General features: G+C 40.2%; 1 long non-coding RNA gene across 2 annotated transcripts; it reads right to left on the reverse strand.

Annotated features, from left to right (window-relative positions):
* Positions 1–7,678: 7,678 nt before the first annotated feature.
* LOC137085126 (uncharacterized) lies at positions 7,679–14,988 on the reverse strand. 2 transcript variants are annotated; one of them, XR_010906911.1, is made up of 3 exons: positions 14,902–14,988; positions 13,993–14,110; positions 7,679–8,353 (listed from the first exon to the last, which is right to left on the reverse strand). It is a non-coding gene; the product is annotated as an uncharacterized lncRNA (long non-coding RNA). The 2 variants fall into 2 exon arrangements; XR_010906912.1 differs by having other exon boundaries at positions 13,993–14,121; positions 14,902–14,984.
* Between the last annotated feature and the right edge of the window lie 2,505 nt (positions 14,989–17,493).

Here is a 17,493-nt window from a genome sequence, read left to right on the forward strand (position 1 = left end):
TTATAGTCCGTTATGTTGTCTACACTGGATGCGGTGTGATGTGAGCGACAAATCTTTGACAGTAAACTGTTGCCTCTTTCTATTTATGACATACTGACATGAAAAACAAATGTTTTGCAATGTGTGCATTATCGCTTGAATTCAATTCAATTCAATTCGTCATTCAATTCAAGGTCTAGAACATTCGGCTGATACACCCCTGAAAATGTTTTTCCCCCTATTAAACCTTGCTGACAAACAACTTAACATCTTTACAAAATTGAACTACAGGGTTTTAAATAAGCACACGCCCAATTAAATCAACAATAATCCGTTCCTTATAACAACGTTTTTTTTATTTATGAAAATTGAAATATGGTGTCTGCCCTGACAAGGGTTATTTTTATATGTGGTGACATACAAACTTTTTTTCCAATGCATATAGAAAAAGGAGCTTGACCAGGTGCAGAAGCCAACAGTCACCATCCTTACTGTCGAGGAGGAAGAGGGAACGTTACCTTTAAACCCACTGGATGCTTTGATTGTCTTTAAAGATGAGGTGGTGATGTCTGCCAAGTCTTCGGTCAGTGCAATACACTTAGAGTACATTAAAGATCATACAGTGCTTTTGCTTTTTGAGGAAACGTCCCTTTTTACATAATTTTTTTATTTTATATGTTTTGTTATTTAAATGTTATGACTTTTTTAAACATGTTTGTGCTGTTTTATTTGGTGAAAAAGTCTAATATTTTTTGTCTAGTTATATTTGTGAACATATGGCATACTGTATTTATGATGTAAATGTTATATTTCAATAAATTACTTAAAAATACCCTCCTGTTCTGTCTTCATTTTGTACCAATGTTAGCTTGTGCTTAGTCTTATGTAACTTAATCACTTTGAGTTTGATGAACTTAAACCATTTGCCGCAATCTGTTTCCTAAAACCATTTAAGTAACCATGTAGTTGTTAAGACTTAGTTAGATTTGTTACCTGAATTCAAACTGAATTAATAAAATTAACTTAAAATCTTTTAGTTCAGTTTACTCTTAATAATTGATCAACACAACACTAAAATATAAGTTTTAACACTTAAACAACACTAAAATATGAGTTATTTTAACTCAATGTATATGAGTTTTCAGTACTCATACTTAATGGTTTTAAAACTTAATTGGTTTGAAGCAATCGGTTTCCTCAAATGGTTTGAGTTACCGTAACTTGTTGGGTTTTACAGTGCATGGGGACTCCACCCTTTGCAAGATTAAGTCTCGACCGCAAGTCGGAAATTGTCCCCGCAGTGAGAACATGAGTCATCCACCAGCACTGAATGCCCAAACACGAGATACAGTGCTGGTGACATCCCTCTGTGACAGGTGACCACCGCATCCAGAAACACACAGATAGAAATGTCATCTTGAAAAATATGCGAGCTCTACCTGTGTTTAATCTTTCAGAAGGACGCTCTCCTTGGTGCTGAAGGGGTCGCGGTGACACAATCAGGGAAAGCAGAGCAGCCTGATGTGCGCACTCTCTCTTACCAGCCGTAAGAACGGCTTTTCAGTGCTCTCCACCTAGTGCACTGAACCAGCTGTAAAAACAGCCCTTGTGTTTGCTCTTACGACCAAAGAAGAGAGATAATCAAAAAACAACACGACCTGCTGCTGTGCCTTCACCCCAAACACACAACGGCTAAAGACATCCCTTCAAAAAGGCAGGCTTCAGTCAGTACTGCGTAGTAGAGAGTGATATCTGGCTGAACCATCTACCACTCGGCTCTGAAGTAAAAAGTTAATTTGATGCAAAAACCAGCCTCATTTATACCCATGCTGCGTGGCACCTGGTGCAATCACTGCATGCCAATGTGCATTGGCTTGTTTAGTTACACTTGAAGTAGATTGTCTCTCTCGAGTGAAATTCCTATTTGTTCATTACTGCGACGTGGCATCGAGAATGACCGGCTGAATGGGAACTACATTGGTTGCCAGATTAATTTTAAGTTAATATTATTGGGTTTTAAAGCCTTACTGCTCTAACATATATAACTGATCTGATCCAGGTGAAGAAACCAAAGAGATTGTTACGCTCTGACGATCTTAATGGTCCTGCAGACATACTGTAAAAAAATAGAAGACCACTCCTTTTCAGCTGCTGCTAGGTTGTGGAATGGGTTAAGCCTAGTTCACACTGCCCGATTTTTGCCCCGATTTTGAGTCGCCGACAGGTTTTGTGAAATCGCCGACAAATGCCCGAGATCACAGGCAAATCGGTGCTCGTGCACGCGAGTGACAATCACGCAGTGTGAATAATCAAAGACGCGATCAGAGAGAATCGCCGACGAGTCGCCGACGCCGGTGAGATATTTGGCATGCTAAATATCTGGACCTGTCGGCGATTCAAACTCCTGCTGTGTGAACAGCATTCTGACTGAAAATTACACCAACAGCCAATGAGAGAGTGAGATACAGGGCAGCAGGAGGTTCAGGGAGGAGTTATAAAGCAGAATTTCAGTATTTTAATAGATATATTTAAAATTCTATCAAACAGAAACAAAGGCCAAACATTTGCACATCCAGCCACAGCAGCAGCACATTACAAAATTATTTATTTACCTCAAACTATTTTTGCAGAACAAAATCCTGGCTCCCTCTGTCTCTCCAACAATTTCTTACCAGCGCACATACAATTTGAAGCAAACTTTGTGCAGTTTATCATTTTTAATAACAATTCCAAGTCACGCGCGAGAACTCTGACGCACGGGTCTGACGCACGTGTGATCTCGCGTTGTTTACTTGTCACATCGCACGTGTGTTTGGGAAACGTAGTTTGCGCACGGGAGAGAGAGAGAGTTGTCGGCGATTCTTCCTCTTGTTCAGTCATGCAGTGTGAACTCCTCATTCGTCAAACCATCGTGCAGTGTGAACACAGCAGTGACTGAATGATACCCCAGATAGTCATGCAGTGTGAATAGAGCAGTGACCCGACGAGTTTGAAAATCGTGCAGTCTGAACTAGGCTTTACCTCTATATATCTGGCAGTGTTTATGTTCCTATTTCTGTTGAATTTTAAGAGGGGTTTGTGAATCTCCTCTCTCCTGCCATGCTCCGCTTCAGCGTCCTTAATTGTTAATCAGCAACAACCCACAGGTGCGCACAGAGTCGTGACATGATGAGCGAGGACAATGCACACAAGGCACAGGCCATAACAGTGTTCCACTCTTAGAGAGTTTAAATGACACTTAAAGTCTTATTTTTTTATTTTGCCGTTTAATCATACATGAGTGTTGTGTTAGTGGTGTTGATAGGTTTTGTTCATTTATGCTTCATTGATTTTAAGGCTTAATTGTGAATATGTGCTGTAATGTTATAGAATTAGTTAGTTAGAGTTAGTTTCAACTTTTGTTATTTTTCTATTAATATGTGCTTTATAAATAAACTGAACATTGAATATTGAACATTTTAACCATTTCCACTATTCACTTTTAACCTTTTTATGCATGGTGTCCACTACAGTGGACAGATATTTGAGGCCATTTTGATCCATTCAAGATCCATAAAAATATTTTTCTGCTAAATAAGTTTTAACAAATACTTTTACTCCAATTTTAATAATATTTTTCTTGTACATTTTTTTCTGTCACAGAAAATACACCCATTCACTCCAGTGCACATCATATGACAAAGGGTATATTGTGCCTATTGGCCCTATATTTCGATTAATCCTTATTTTGTATGTTTTAGTTAAAATTATAGTATAATTTACGCAAATATATTTCATATTTTATAATTTATTTAAATGCTTGTATAACAATTAGTTTGGTGGCTATGCTACAGTGACGGGTCGCTCTAAGCACCTGAAATTGGACCAGTGTCTAGGTTCAGGAGGGTAAAAATCAAGGCACTCAAGATACAGGATATTAATTTAACTATGTATTTTGATTGGTGAAAAAAATGTAACAACCACAATGACAATGAAATAATAAAATCAAATAATAAAATCAATCCTGCGGGGGAACCATGCACACGGGGCACCTAGCCTGACACGTGGGCTGAGCCCATTCGGGCATGCACTCTGCTGCCAGCATCAACAGTGCTGGAGGAACTCAAGGCCTTCGGAGAGGCTCACCTGAGCAAATATAAGCGCACGTATCCGGTCCATTTAGGAGGGGAGTGGCGCAGCAAGCGAAGACACAGGCGTGTGTCCAGTCACTGGCCACCTGGGGTGAGTATACGAGAGGACACAGGCTCCACTCGCAGATTATGAAACCTGGCGAATGTGTTCAACTCTACAAATGTCTTTCTGTGAGGCGCCACACGCTTACGCCCAAGAGGCAGCTATGCTCCTAGTGGAGTGTGCTTTGACCCCAAGGGGGCATGGCAAGCCCTGAACCTGGTAAGCCAGGACAATGGCGTCCACTATCCAGTGGGACAGCCTCTGCTTAGAGAGAGACTTCCCTTTCTGCTTCCCTCCGTAACAGACAAAGAGCTGGTCTGAGGCCCTGAAGCACCGCGTCCTGTCTACGTAGGCGCAAAGGGCGCGTACTGGACAGAGCAGTGCCGAGGCTGGGTCTGCCTCCTCCAAGGGCAGCGCTTGCATGTTCACCACCTGGTCCCCGAAGGGAGTGGTAGGAACCTTGGGCACATATCCAGGCCGGGCTCTCAGGATAACGTGAGAGTTAGCCGGCCCGAATTCCAGGCAAGCTTCGTCAACCGAGAATGCCTGCAGGTCCCCTATCCTCTTGATCTAAGCCAGAGCAACGAGGAGCGTTATCTTCATAGACAGGAACTTAAGCCCCACCGTCTGCAGAGGCTCCAACCCAGATAGCAAAATTGCTCTGGCCCAGATCCGGCCCACACTTGACACTTTCATCTGGCCCACTACCCGCGTGGAATGATGGCACTTGGGCGGTCCGCTCCCGTTTGCCAGATTTAGGCCGCAATCAAGCCATAGCAACGCCGCATGTCAGCCATGAACAAAACGCATGAAGCAGAACTGGCCCACATCTGGCCCAGATAGCAAAATTGCTCTGGCCCAGATCCGGCCCACACTTAACACTTTCATCTGGCCCACTACCCGCGTGGAATGATGGCACTTGGGCGGTCCACTCCCGTTTGTCAGATTTAGGCCACAATCAAGCCATAGCAACGCCGCATGTCAGCCATGAACAAAACGCATGAAGCAGAACTGGCCCACATCTGGCCCAGATAGCAAAATTGCTCTGGCCCAGATCCGGCCCACACTTGACACTTTCATCTGGCCCACTACCCGCGTGGAATGATGGCACTTGGGCGGTCCACTCCCGTTTGTCAGATTTAGGCCACAATCAAGCCATAACAACGCCGCATGTCAGCCATGAACAAAACGCATGAAGCAGAACTGGCCCACATCTGGCCCAGATAGCAAAATTTCTTTGGCCCAGATCCGGCCCACACTTTACACTTTCATTTGGCCCACTACCCGCGTGGAATGATGGCACTTGGGCGGTCCGCTCCCGTTTGCCAGATTTAGGCCGCAATCAAGCCATAGCAACGCCGCATGTCAGCCATGAACAAAACGCATGAGGCAGAACTGGCCCACATCTGGCCCAGATAGCAAAATTGCTCTGGCCCAGATCCGGCCCACACTTGACACTTTCATCTGGCCCACTACCCGCGTGGAATGATGGCACTTGGGCGGTCCACTCCCGTTTGTCAGATTTAGGCCACAATCAAGCCATAGCAACGCCGCATGTCAGCCATGAACAAAACGCATGAAGCAGAACTGGCCCACATCTGGCCCAGATAGCAAAATTGCTCTGGCCCAGATCCGGCTCACACTTGACACTTTCATCTGGCCCACTACCCGCGTGGAATGATGGCACTTGGGCGGTCCACTCCCGTTTGTCAGATTTAGGCCACAATCAAGCCATAGCAACGCCGCATGTCAGCCATGAACAAAACGCATGAAGCAGAACTGGCCCACATCTGGCCCAGATAGCAAAATTGCTCTGGCCCAGATCCGGCCCACACTTGACACTTTCATCTGGCCCACTACCCGCGTGGAATGATGGCACTTGGGCGGTCCACTCCCGTTTGTCAGATTTAGGCCGCAATCAAGCCATAGCAACGCCGCATGTCAGCCATGAACAAAACGCATGATGCAGAACTGGCCCACATCTGGCCCAGATAGCAAAATTGCTCTGGCCCAGATCCGGCTCACACTTGACACTTTCATCTGGCCCACTACCCGCGTGGAATGATGGCACTTGGGCGGTCCACTCCCGTTTGTCAGATTTAGGCCACAATCAAGCCATAGCAACGCCGCATGTCAGCCATGAACAAAACGCATGAAGCAGAACTGGCCCACATCTGGCCCAGATAGCAAAATTGCTCTGGCCCAGATCCGGCTCACACTTGACACTTTCATCTGGCCCACTACCCGCGTGGAATGATGGCACTTGGGCGGTCCACTCCCGTTTGTCAGATTTAGGCCACAATCAAGCCATAGCAACGCCGCATGTCAGCCATGAACAAAACGCATGAAGCAGAACTGGCCCACATCTGGCCCAGATAGCAAAATTGCTCTGGCCCAGATCCGGCCCACACTTGACACTTTCATCTGGCCCACTACCCGCGTGGAATGATGGCACTTGGGCGGTCCACTCCTGTTTGTCAGATTTAGGTCGCAATCAAGCCATAGCAACGCCGCATGTCGGCCATGAACAAAACGCATGAAGCAGAACTGGCCCACAACTGTTGCCCAGATGTGGGCCAGTTCTGCTTCATGTGTAGGTATTAGATCCGGCCCAGATCTAATACCTTGCTCTGGCCCACATACCACATGGAATAATAGCACTTGGGCGGTCCGCTCTTGTTTGCCAGATTTGGGCCACAATCAAGCCATAGCAATGCCACATGTCAACCATGAACAAAACACATGAAGCAGAAATGGCCCACATCTGGCTAACAGTTAAATTTAATTCTGGCCCAGGTCCGACCCATATCTAATACCTTGCTCTGGCCCACATACCGTGTGAAATGATGGCACTTGAGTGGTCCACTTTTGTTTCCCAGATTTGGGCCACAATCAAGCAATAGCAATGCCACATGTCAGCCATGAACAAAACACATGAAGCCGAAATGGCCCACATATGGCTCACAGTTAAATTTAATTCTGGCCTAGGTCCGGCCCAGATCTAATACCTTGCTTTGGCCGATATAAACCAGAACTGACCCTAATGTGGGCCACAGTTGGTCTTTTACACAATCCTCATGTGGCCCACATGCTGTTTGCCAAATCTGGTCCACAATCAGGCCATTGCACAATTCAAGTTACCTTTCTTTGTTAATGCTTTATAAAGTTTCAAAGCAGATTTACAGGAATAAACATGAAAATAATTATTTAATTATTCAAACAGAGTTAAATTCTGCAGTAAAGCAGCCCTAAAATGAAAATAGTGTCACAGCTGAAGTCAGGTCAGTGTTGATTCAGTTCTGTTCAATAACTGTGTAAGGTTCATCAATTATGAAATCAGTTCAATTTGCTATAAAGCAGCTTTGCAGAAAACATGATCCAGCGCAGTTCAGTTCTCATCAGTGCAATTAAATCAATATTATATAGACATTAGAAATACCATAGACATTTTGTAATTCTTGCTGCCAATAATACAAAAAAATTGTGCTTAGAAACAGTCTCTCTGACAGCGTGCACATGTCGTCAAACGAGGTGTCTTTCACTGCTTACTGCACTTTAGCAGTCTAAAATCCCTTGTTTTTTAACCATAATGCTTAAAAATGCAGGCAGATGATAAGATTTCATTACCACACAAGCAGAACAGCAACGTAACTACGATAGAGATGATGGTCCAAAATCAGTAGCAGTTGATACATTTCTACCAGTTAATCATATCTACCAGTATATAGCCCACCCCTATTGTAGAATATTAAGTGTCCCAAACTAAGCAAGCCTAAGGCGACAGTGGCAAGGAACCCAAAATCCATCAGGTGACAGAAATGGAGAAGAAAAAACCCTTGGTAGAAACCAGGCTGAGTCGGGGGACCAGTTGTCTCTGGCCAACGAACATGGTGTGAATATGATTCAGGCTGCATTACAAGTCAGACTATGGATTGCAATAATTCAGAATATTTCATCTAGATCCACCAGCTTGAAGATCAGGATACAACATGCCGACATGGAGTTGAAGCTGGCCTTAGGGGTCTGTGCAGAGGACAGAGGATCTGTGTTGATGGCTGTTAGCAAGTTCCTCACAGGGGATCCATCTCTAGGAGTTGTCTAGTTGACATGTTATCTATTGACATTTAGGGCTGCGTTGATGTCTAGGTGCAGGTCCACCATCTGATCTGGATTTGGAGCAGATCCAGCTGACAATGGTAACCTCGGGATAAGAATGAAAGATTGTTAGCAAAGAATACACCAAATAAAACCATTACTGTACCTTATCGCTGCCATATTTATATAAAAATGTGTATGTCACTTTTATGTATATAGATTATAACATCCTAAACACTAAAATTAGGGTTTTATTGACATGATTTATTATTTTGTGCAAAAAATACTGAAAATTTGGCTTCCCAAACGTTGATTTTAATCGTGTCTGGATTTACTTTCAGTGCAGAAACAACTGCTGATCCTTGTATCATTTGGTTAATTTCTACAATTCAGAAAGATCAAACAGATCTTAATATTAATCTGCACAAGCGACAATCAGGTCAGTTTTGGGAAAGATCTTGGGACATGTGGTCTTCACCTCACAGCCGGTAGGAAAAAAATCGGGATAGGACTCAGAAATCATGTTCATGGGAGTGATTATTAACGTTTAGGGGTTTAACGATACACTCGTCACGATTAAATATGTATCTCGATACTGAACTCCCGACACGATATGTATCCCGATAAGCCGAAATAAAGTTTTTGTTTTTATTTTGTACTTTTTTATTGTTATTATATTATTATTTGTGTATTATTATCAGGACCCACAAATATTCCCCCATTGCATTATTATTAATTATATTTAACATTATGTTTTGTCATTGTATGATTCTATGTAATGAGATTATTAATGTAATAGTGTCACTGAAACTCTGTAAATTAAAAAACAAAAATCCCTCACGAATTACTCGCACTTTCAATGCAGGCAGCATTGCTCATGCTCGCTATGTCCTGCTGTTCCTGCTATTAATGCAGTATAAGAATGAACCATCTAAACTGCTTTGAATAATCATACTACTAAAACTAAATGTGATCTGGTGATTTAAATTATGTTTGCGCTTTTACTAAGGATTGCCGCTTTAAATGGTGTTTGCGCTTTGACTTTGGAGAGTGCCACTTTAAATAATGTTTTGCGCTCTCACTTTGAAGAGGGTCATTCCAGCAGTGCATGCATTTCAGATGATCAATGCAATCAATCACAGTTCTAATCGCAAGAAAGTGTCAAAATGGCCGCTCTCAAACTGTAAATGTTTAGCTCATCCAAGAATTTTAACTCACTCTCATGTTGTTTTCGCACGTTCCGCAATCATTTGAACGTCTGTGTTTACTACAGAATGTTCACTGTGTTAAAGCTACACTGTGTAACTTTTTTAGTTTATTCTTAGCTAAAAACACTTAGTTCTTTCAAAAATATGTGCTCATTAATGTATGTAATGTGATGTAATGCACTTCTTTCAAGTAATAAAGTATTCTCGTAAGTTTATAATATGCCATTGAAAATACATACGGGTGAGGGGTTCGAATGCCGGTCGTCATGTTGCCCCTCCATCTTAAAGTACATTAGCCAAAGAGGGACATACCCGTAAATTCAAGCTTCGCCTTTCGCGTTTTAACACTCGATGGCACTCATGGACGAGGTTGAACTGGATGCCATGTTAATCTTGGACTAAATTGGCCACTGTAGGAGTTAAAACAATTGAGAGGAACAGAAACTAATAATCACTGGTTGGTCTTATACCTTTTCACCACTAGATGGGGGAAATTATCACACAGTGTAGCTTTAAATATTTTCACCACATAAAGCCATTGTGTCTATTCAGAAGACTTGAAGATTTCAGAAGATTTGGATTAGACCTCTTGATTACTTTATTTTTTGCATCGTTTAAGTTTGAGAGTAATGGACTTTAAAAATGGGTTTCATAAAGAATATCTTCATTTGTGTTTGGAAGTTAAACGAAAAACGACTTGATGGTGAGAATTATGACAGAATTTACATTTGAGGTACATTTGTAAATTTGTGTCTGGGTAAATTATACCTTATAAATAGGCTTACTACAGCAAGTTGAGCCTTGAATAAAACAACTATATTGCAAATCATATTGTTTCCATCAACGATACATATCGTCACATTTTATTAATGCGATATAACAATTTATCATTACATCCCTATTAACGTTACTGCAGTGTGAAGCAGAGCAGGAGCGAGTGTTGTGGAGCTGAGCAAGGCTGCTGGAGTGATTGTTAATGAGATGAACAACAAAAGCCTCACGAGCAGCGCGAAAAACGTTGATTATGCCATAGTCGCCGGCACCATTTCTGCTTTTCTGGTAATGAGTATGAGGTAACGCAGCTCTGTTTATCATATAACACATTTGAGTGAGTTTTAAATTATGTTATGACGTTACTCTGTGCGTTCACTCAGCAGCTGCTGTGACACTTGTTAACACTACAGTCGGAGTAAAGCGCATCAGCAGAATAAAACCAGAAACCGAGGGTTAAGAGATATGATGACATCGTTAGGCGACGCCCTCACACGTCCCGGTTCCTTGGTTAAAATAGCAATTTTCTCACGATTTACAAATAGTTGGAAACATTTGGGATATTGAAGGTTCTCAACTGAACAAAATATGTAGTATTGGCCTAGTGGTTTTGGGATATCTTACTGCAAATGTTACATAATGCTATTTTACAAATCTAGACGCACCCTAGCGGCAGCAAATCTAATTTGCCATGACTCTAAATACACTTCTGAGCTGTAAAAACCAAACTCTGGTCAGGCCAAACACATTGTGTGTAGAGCCAGTGGGCAGGGCTTAACATAATGACGGCAGAGAAGGTTCCGAGAAGGTTGGTTGTAGCGCTATCCTATCGCATGCAGAGGTAGTTTGAAAGACAACCGTTTATCCCGCCCCTCGGACTGAGCCCTGTCAATGGTGAGTTCCCAGAGCTAACTTCCTGATGTGGCTCTGGCTTGTCAGGCTAACTTAATGCAGTTTTAAGTGAACATTTGGGGAGCAGTTGGGGAAATGATGTGTAACATTATATTAGATCTGTGAATTAGGTCTTTATATTTATGTTAATGAAACAATAAAAGAAAAAAGGTAATCACTCACTGTTCTTAACTGAACTACATTTGTAGCTTTAATAATGTACAATTCATTTGTAATAAACACACTAAAGACTAAACATTGATTTTTATTTTATTTGATTATTTGTTTTTCTTCCCTAAAAAGTTTAGATAAGTAAAACACTACAATATCTATACAGCTCTGGGAGAAAAAAAAATTAAGAGACCACTGCAATTTTTTTCTTAAATCAGCATCTCTACAAGTATGGAAGCCTACAAGTATATTCTGGCTTTACTGGCATAGGGATACAGTGAGCGTCGGGTTGCTTCCATCCTTAAAATTTTAAAGATGGCGGTTCATAAGAACAAGGTCAAGCAGCAGACATTGGGGACAACAAAGTTACAGACTGGCAGAGGGCGAAAACGACTCTACACTGACTGGAATGACCACCAACTCATTCGAATGTCACTCAACAACCATAGGATGACCTCAGGTGACCTACAAAAAGAATGGCAAAAGGCAGCTGGGGTGAAGTTCACGGCGAGAACAGTTCGAAACGGGCTGAAGTTGTGGAAAGGTAGAAAAAAGCCCTTCATCAATGAGAAGCAAAGAAGAGCCAGGCTGAGGTTTGCAAGAGACCATAAGGATTGGACTGTAGAGGACTGGAGTATGGTCATCTTCTCTGATGAGTCCAATTTTCAGCTTTGTCCAACACATGGTCTTCTGATGGTTAGACGGAGGCCTGGAGAGGCCTACAAGCCACAGTGTCTCACACCCACTGTGAAACTTGGTGGAGGATCGGTGATGATCTGGGAGTGCTTCAGCAATGCTTGAATTGGGCAGACTTGTCTTTGTGAAGGACGCATGAATTAAACCACGTACAAGGTTGTCCTACGCTCAAAAAAATGCTGGGTTAATAACAACCCAAGTTGGGTTGAAAATGGACAAACCCACACATTGAGTTGTTTGAAAGGGTCCATTCACTGGGTTCAAACAACCCAATTTCTGGGTTTGTCCATTTTCAACCCAACTTGGGTTGTTAGTAACCCAGCGTGTTTAGAGTGTAGAAGAAAACATGCTTCCTTCTGCTCTGACAATGTTCCCCAACTCTGAGGACTAGTTTTTTTTGCAGTGGTCTCTTAATTTTTTCCAGAGCTGTATATATATATATATATATACACAATACTCAATATAATATTGAACCGTTAGGTACGCATTCATGGTTCAATATGCGCCGGTTTTGCATTTAATTAATTATTTCCATTTCCCCCCGTTTGAAATATTCCCATAGACAGTAAAAGAAATGGACAGAGCTATCCCATTGACTTCGATGGCGGAAAGTGAGATCAGTAAAGGAGCACTCATTTCCTGATGGCTGAGCGAACTGCGCAGGGTCAGACTGAGCTTGACGACGTAGACGTGACGTGAGCCCCCTGTCTGACAGCTGTGAGTCTTCTAGTAGATGTGGAAAGTGAAATCTGAATCACATTGTTTAAATATTTTCTCCCGTTGCTTTTGGTTCTCTATGGGCTTCTCCCCATTCTTCCCCCTTGACTTTATCAGACTTTATGTCTCCTCGTCCCCCTGACTGTCTCATAGACAGTAAAAGATTGCCTGCGAGCGTCTCCTCTGGTCTATACGGTAATTTCTCAACTGTGCGACAGAGTCGCGTTGGTTATGACGCAATAGTTAGCCTATTTTTACAAAAACAGCTTCTGCGGGGCAATAGTGTAAGATACAAGGTAATGGAGCCTTTTATGCATTGTCGAGTTTCTTTAGAAATAAACAATGGACAAATGGAGTCTTTAAACGCCTCTGATGTAAAGTTATTCACTGTCAAAGAGACGCAAAAATGAATGGGAGTCAATGGGATGCTAACAGCCGGTGATGGCTTGGTTAGCAATGGTCTGATCAAGTCAAGGGAGAAGAATCGGGAGAAGCCCATAGTGAGCCAAAAGCAACGGGAGAAAATATTTAAACACCCTATGGGTGGAACGCTTTCCGAGCGCTAGATTAACCCCTTGAATATTCCTCTTTATTTATTCTGCTCTTTTTTTAATTGTTTGCCTGAGTCTATGCGCTGATTTGAGCAAATATCCAATCATATGCACTAAAGTTAAGGGTGTTTACCCGCATTTACGTTTATACTCTACATTTATTCATTCAATTTCATACTTAAATGCTACTGTACATCTCTGAGCTGCCACTGTAAATCTTTATATATATTTATTTTATTTAATACAATACACTGGGAATGTGTATACATTTTTTTATGTAAAGTTTTAAGTTTAAGTAAGGGTTTTCAAGTCTTTTAAGTAAAATAAAGAAAGAGTATTGCAATAAAAACCATTTTCTCCTTAACCTTTTTCTGTTCCTGTCACCTAAGAATAGAAGAGCACAAAAAAAAAACCCCGAACTGGAAAACCATGGTTAAAAACCAAAGTAAGGTTATGTATTGAACCGTGGACTAACTGTATTGTTGCATCCCTAATATATATATATATATATATATATATATATATATATATATATATATATATATATATATATATATATATATATATATATATATATATATATATATAGTTTCTATTACTGTTTTTTATTGCATATTTCTTCTAATTTTTATTAACAAAGATGAAATAGATGAGATAGACCTAACAAGTGAAGTGAAGTGTAGTCCCGGATTTACTCCAAATGATTACAAACAATTAGCAAAATAGACCGTGTAAATTACTTGCGTGTCCATTTTCGTTACTCCTTTTCTCTTCTCCCTCTGTCTCACTTGCAATTTGAAGCCATCTGTTGAAGTGGGATTCTACAGCTTACTCGCTTGCTCTGTGATCCTGTTGTTTCTGTAATACAACTAGTTAGTGCAGTTTAATGTCAAATTTATACATAGATGAATTTCAAAATTATACATTATAATTAGAACATTATAATTGGGAAAATACGTTGACCATACAGAACTGACTGCAGGTTGGTATACAGTGAGTGAAAGTGAAATCATGCTGGTCTATGCTTTTTTTTCAGCAGAAGACAATGTGATTTTCAGTTCGAAGGACTTCTTTGTAACGTTAGTGATGGGAAGATCAGATCATTTTACTGACTTGGATCTTTAAATCATTTAGCAATCACGTCAAGTAACGTTAGCGCAAACTTTGATAACAACTTCATATTTAAAATAAATAATAAAATAATGATAATAAAAACTATACATATTGCAGGCAAAATAACAAATTATGAGAAACAGATGATTCATTTAGGTTATTCTAGGCCTTGTTCATACTTTTGTCACGTGAGAGCCGCATAGACTAACGTTAGTACAGCAATGAAACAGACAGATATTAATATTTTATCACCATTTATTTAGCAGTTAGTAATTATCAAAAATCACGTGACAAATGTATGAAAGAGAGGTGAACTAACGATAATCAACTTGAATTGCTAACGTTATGTCACTTACAAAATCCTTCAGGTAATGGCAAAAGTTTTGAATTGACAAAATAACTAATGTTTGATAGCTAACAATTGTAGCTTTCATTAGCTAACGTTTTAATATCACATAACATGCAGTAAGTTACTCCAACTGAATATAACGAAGCAATCCCTAAAACGAAGCAATATTTTTTTTATTAAATCTTACCTTAACTTTCTTTGCCGTTTTCCACCGTCAAATCCCCAAACAAAAATCCTCCTCTGCAGCTCCGTCTTTTGGGCGCCTTTTCCGCGGCTATTTTTTAAATTTAAAGGGCCGGAAATAGGAACTCGAACCAGTTGATTTTATATATATATATATATATATATATATATATATATATATATATATATATATATATATATATATATATATATATATATATATATATATATATATATATATATATATATATATATATATATATATATATATATATATATATATTCTAGCAAGGGATAAAAAATGTTTTTTGTAATGAAAGCATAACAAAAAAAAGGTTGAAAAAATGTGCCTTCAAAATAACAATAAAATGTTCTCATAGCAGGTTTTGCTGATTTGTCATTCATTTAGCCTACTCTTAAATGCATATCTCAATTAATATACTGACAGGTTATAGGACAGGACATAAATGATACAGATAATATTCAATATTTAAGTCAATATTTAGCAAAAATGAAAGACAAATTGAGTATTTTATTTATAATAATTTAGAATATCAGGGTCACTTGAAGCGGTTTATAATGACACTGCCTTACAGTTCCATACATTTACAGGTGAATGTGATTTCAACAAGACTGTTTCTGGATATTTATAACATTGTTAATCCTGCATTCCAATCAACAAATCATATTTCAGTGACAAGCTTAAAGTTTATGTCAAGTTTATTTTTAAATGCAGGGTTTGGTGCTAGTTATTTACCTATCATTTCCCTCTGGGTTAGGTTAGGGTTAGGGGGTATTAGGACTATGTTTCATGACAGGAATTGTGTTCCAGGATAAATATATACATATGTTGACCCAGGAATATGTCCTACTTAAAATCATGACAAAGATTTTCACATACAGCAACTCAAAATGTATCTCAGCCAAATATTCAAGTCAGGACCATTAAAAACAGTTCACAAATTTGACCTGTTGCAAACCATTCATAATCAGACACACACACACACACACACACACACACACACACACACACACACACACACACACACACACACACACACACACACACGCACACGCACACACACACACACACACACATATTTTCAACCTGTAGCTGTCTGTGTGTACACAGTATACACACAAACATGATTTTTATACTGTAAAAACTGTATATTGTATCACCCTACACTAAACCTACCCCTAAAACATCTACCCTTCACAGAGAAATCTAAACTTTTTTTAAAAAATTTCAAAAAGCATAATTTTTAATTTAGTTTTCTTCATAGAGACCAAAAACATCCCCACATGGACAAGGATTTCAAATATTGCCATTTTTGTGTCCCCATAACATAGGGTTTACCTAGACCACACACACACACATTGTTTTTTTGTGAATTGTGGGGACTTTCCATAAGCGTAATGGATTTTACACTGTACATTATATCCCCCTACACTGCCCCTACCCCTAATCACAGGAAACATGCTGCAGTTTTACATTTTCAAAAAACATAGTATGTTTATGAATCCGTTTACATTGTGGGGACCGCTGGCTGGTGATCTCAGGTTTATATTACATTGTTTGGTCCCTACAATAAATTATAAACAAGTACACACACACACACACATTGCCCCTAAACCTACCCATCACAGGAAACATTCTGCATTTTTATTTTCTCAACAACAACAAAAAACTCATCCTGTGTGATTTATAAGCATTTTGAAAAATGGGGTCATGGGTAATGTCCTCATATTTCACCCTCTCCCACATGTGTCATACCCATGTCATAATACACATTTAATCAGTGTCCTGATATTTAACAAAAACATGCCCACACACACACACCTCACACACACACACACACAGACACACACACACAATTAAAGTTATGTACTTTTTTTATCACAAGGCAGGCCAATCCACAACTGATATAGTCTTTTTGTCCAGATTAAACTGTACAATTAAGAGTTGCATCCTATCAAACATAGCCCAATTTCGTTACAAAGTATTATGCCATATTTTCAAATGTGGGCATTTTTAGCTATACATCTAAATTAACTGTAATTATATTTATGGCATATTTTCCATGTCAACTAGCCTAGAAATCTAGACACACCCTAGCGGCAGCAAATCTAATCTGCCGCGAGTGTCGTCTAGCAACTCTCAATACCCTTCTGAGCTGTAAACGCCAAACTCTGGTCAGGCCAATCACATCGTGTATAGAGTTGGTGGGCGGGGCTTAAAATAATGACGCCAGAGTTGCGCTTGCGTGCTTCTAGTAAACACAGAAGCTGGCGAACGGCGGTCTTTAGAATCAGCTTTGACCGCGACTCTGGAAGACTTGGAGTTAAGCTTTTCTCTGAGAAAAGAACAAAGAACAGCACTGAAGTCATTCTTAAGAAGGGATGATGTGTTCGGAGTTTAGCCGATCGGATACGGCGAATGTTTAATCTATCAACGAGCTCTGCTTCACCTTCGTTGCTCTGGTTAGTTGTAGCACTATCCTATCGCGTGCAGAGGGAGTTTGACAGACAGCCATTTATCCGCCCCTCTGATTGAGCTGTCAATGATGAGTTTCCAGACCAAACATCTTGATGT

This window comes from Pseudorasbora parva, chromosome 8, assembly GCF_024679245.1.
Source record: "Pseudorasbora parva isolate DD20220531a chromosome 8, ASM2467924v1, whole genome shotgun sequence".
In the NCBI taxonomy this organism is placed as follows: Eukaryota; Metazoa; Chordata; class Actinopteri; order Cypriniformes; family Gobionidae; genus Pseudorasbora; species Pseudorasbora parva.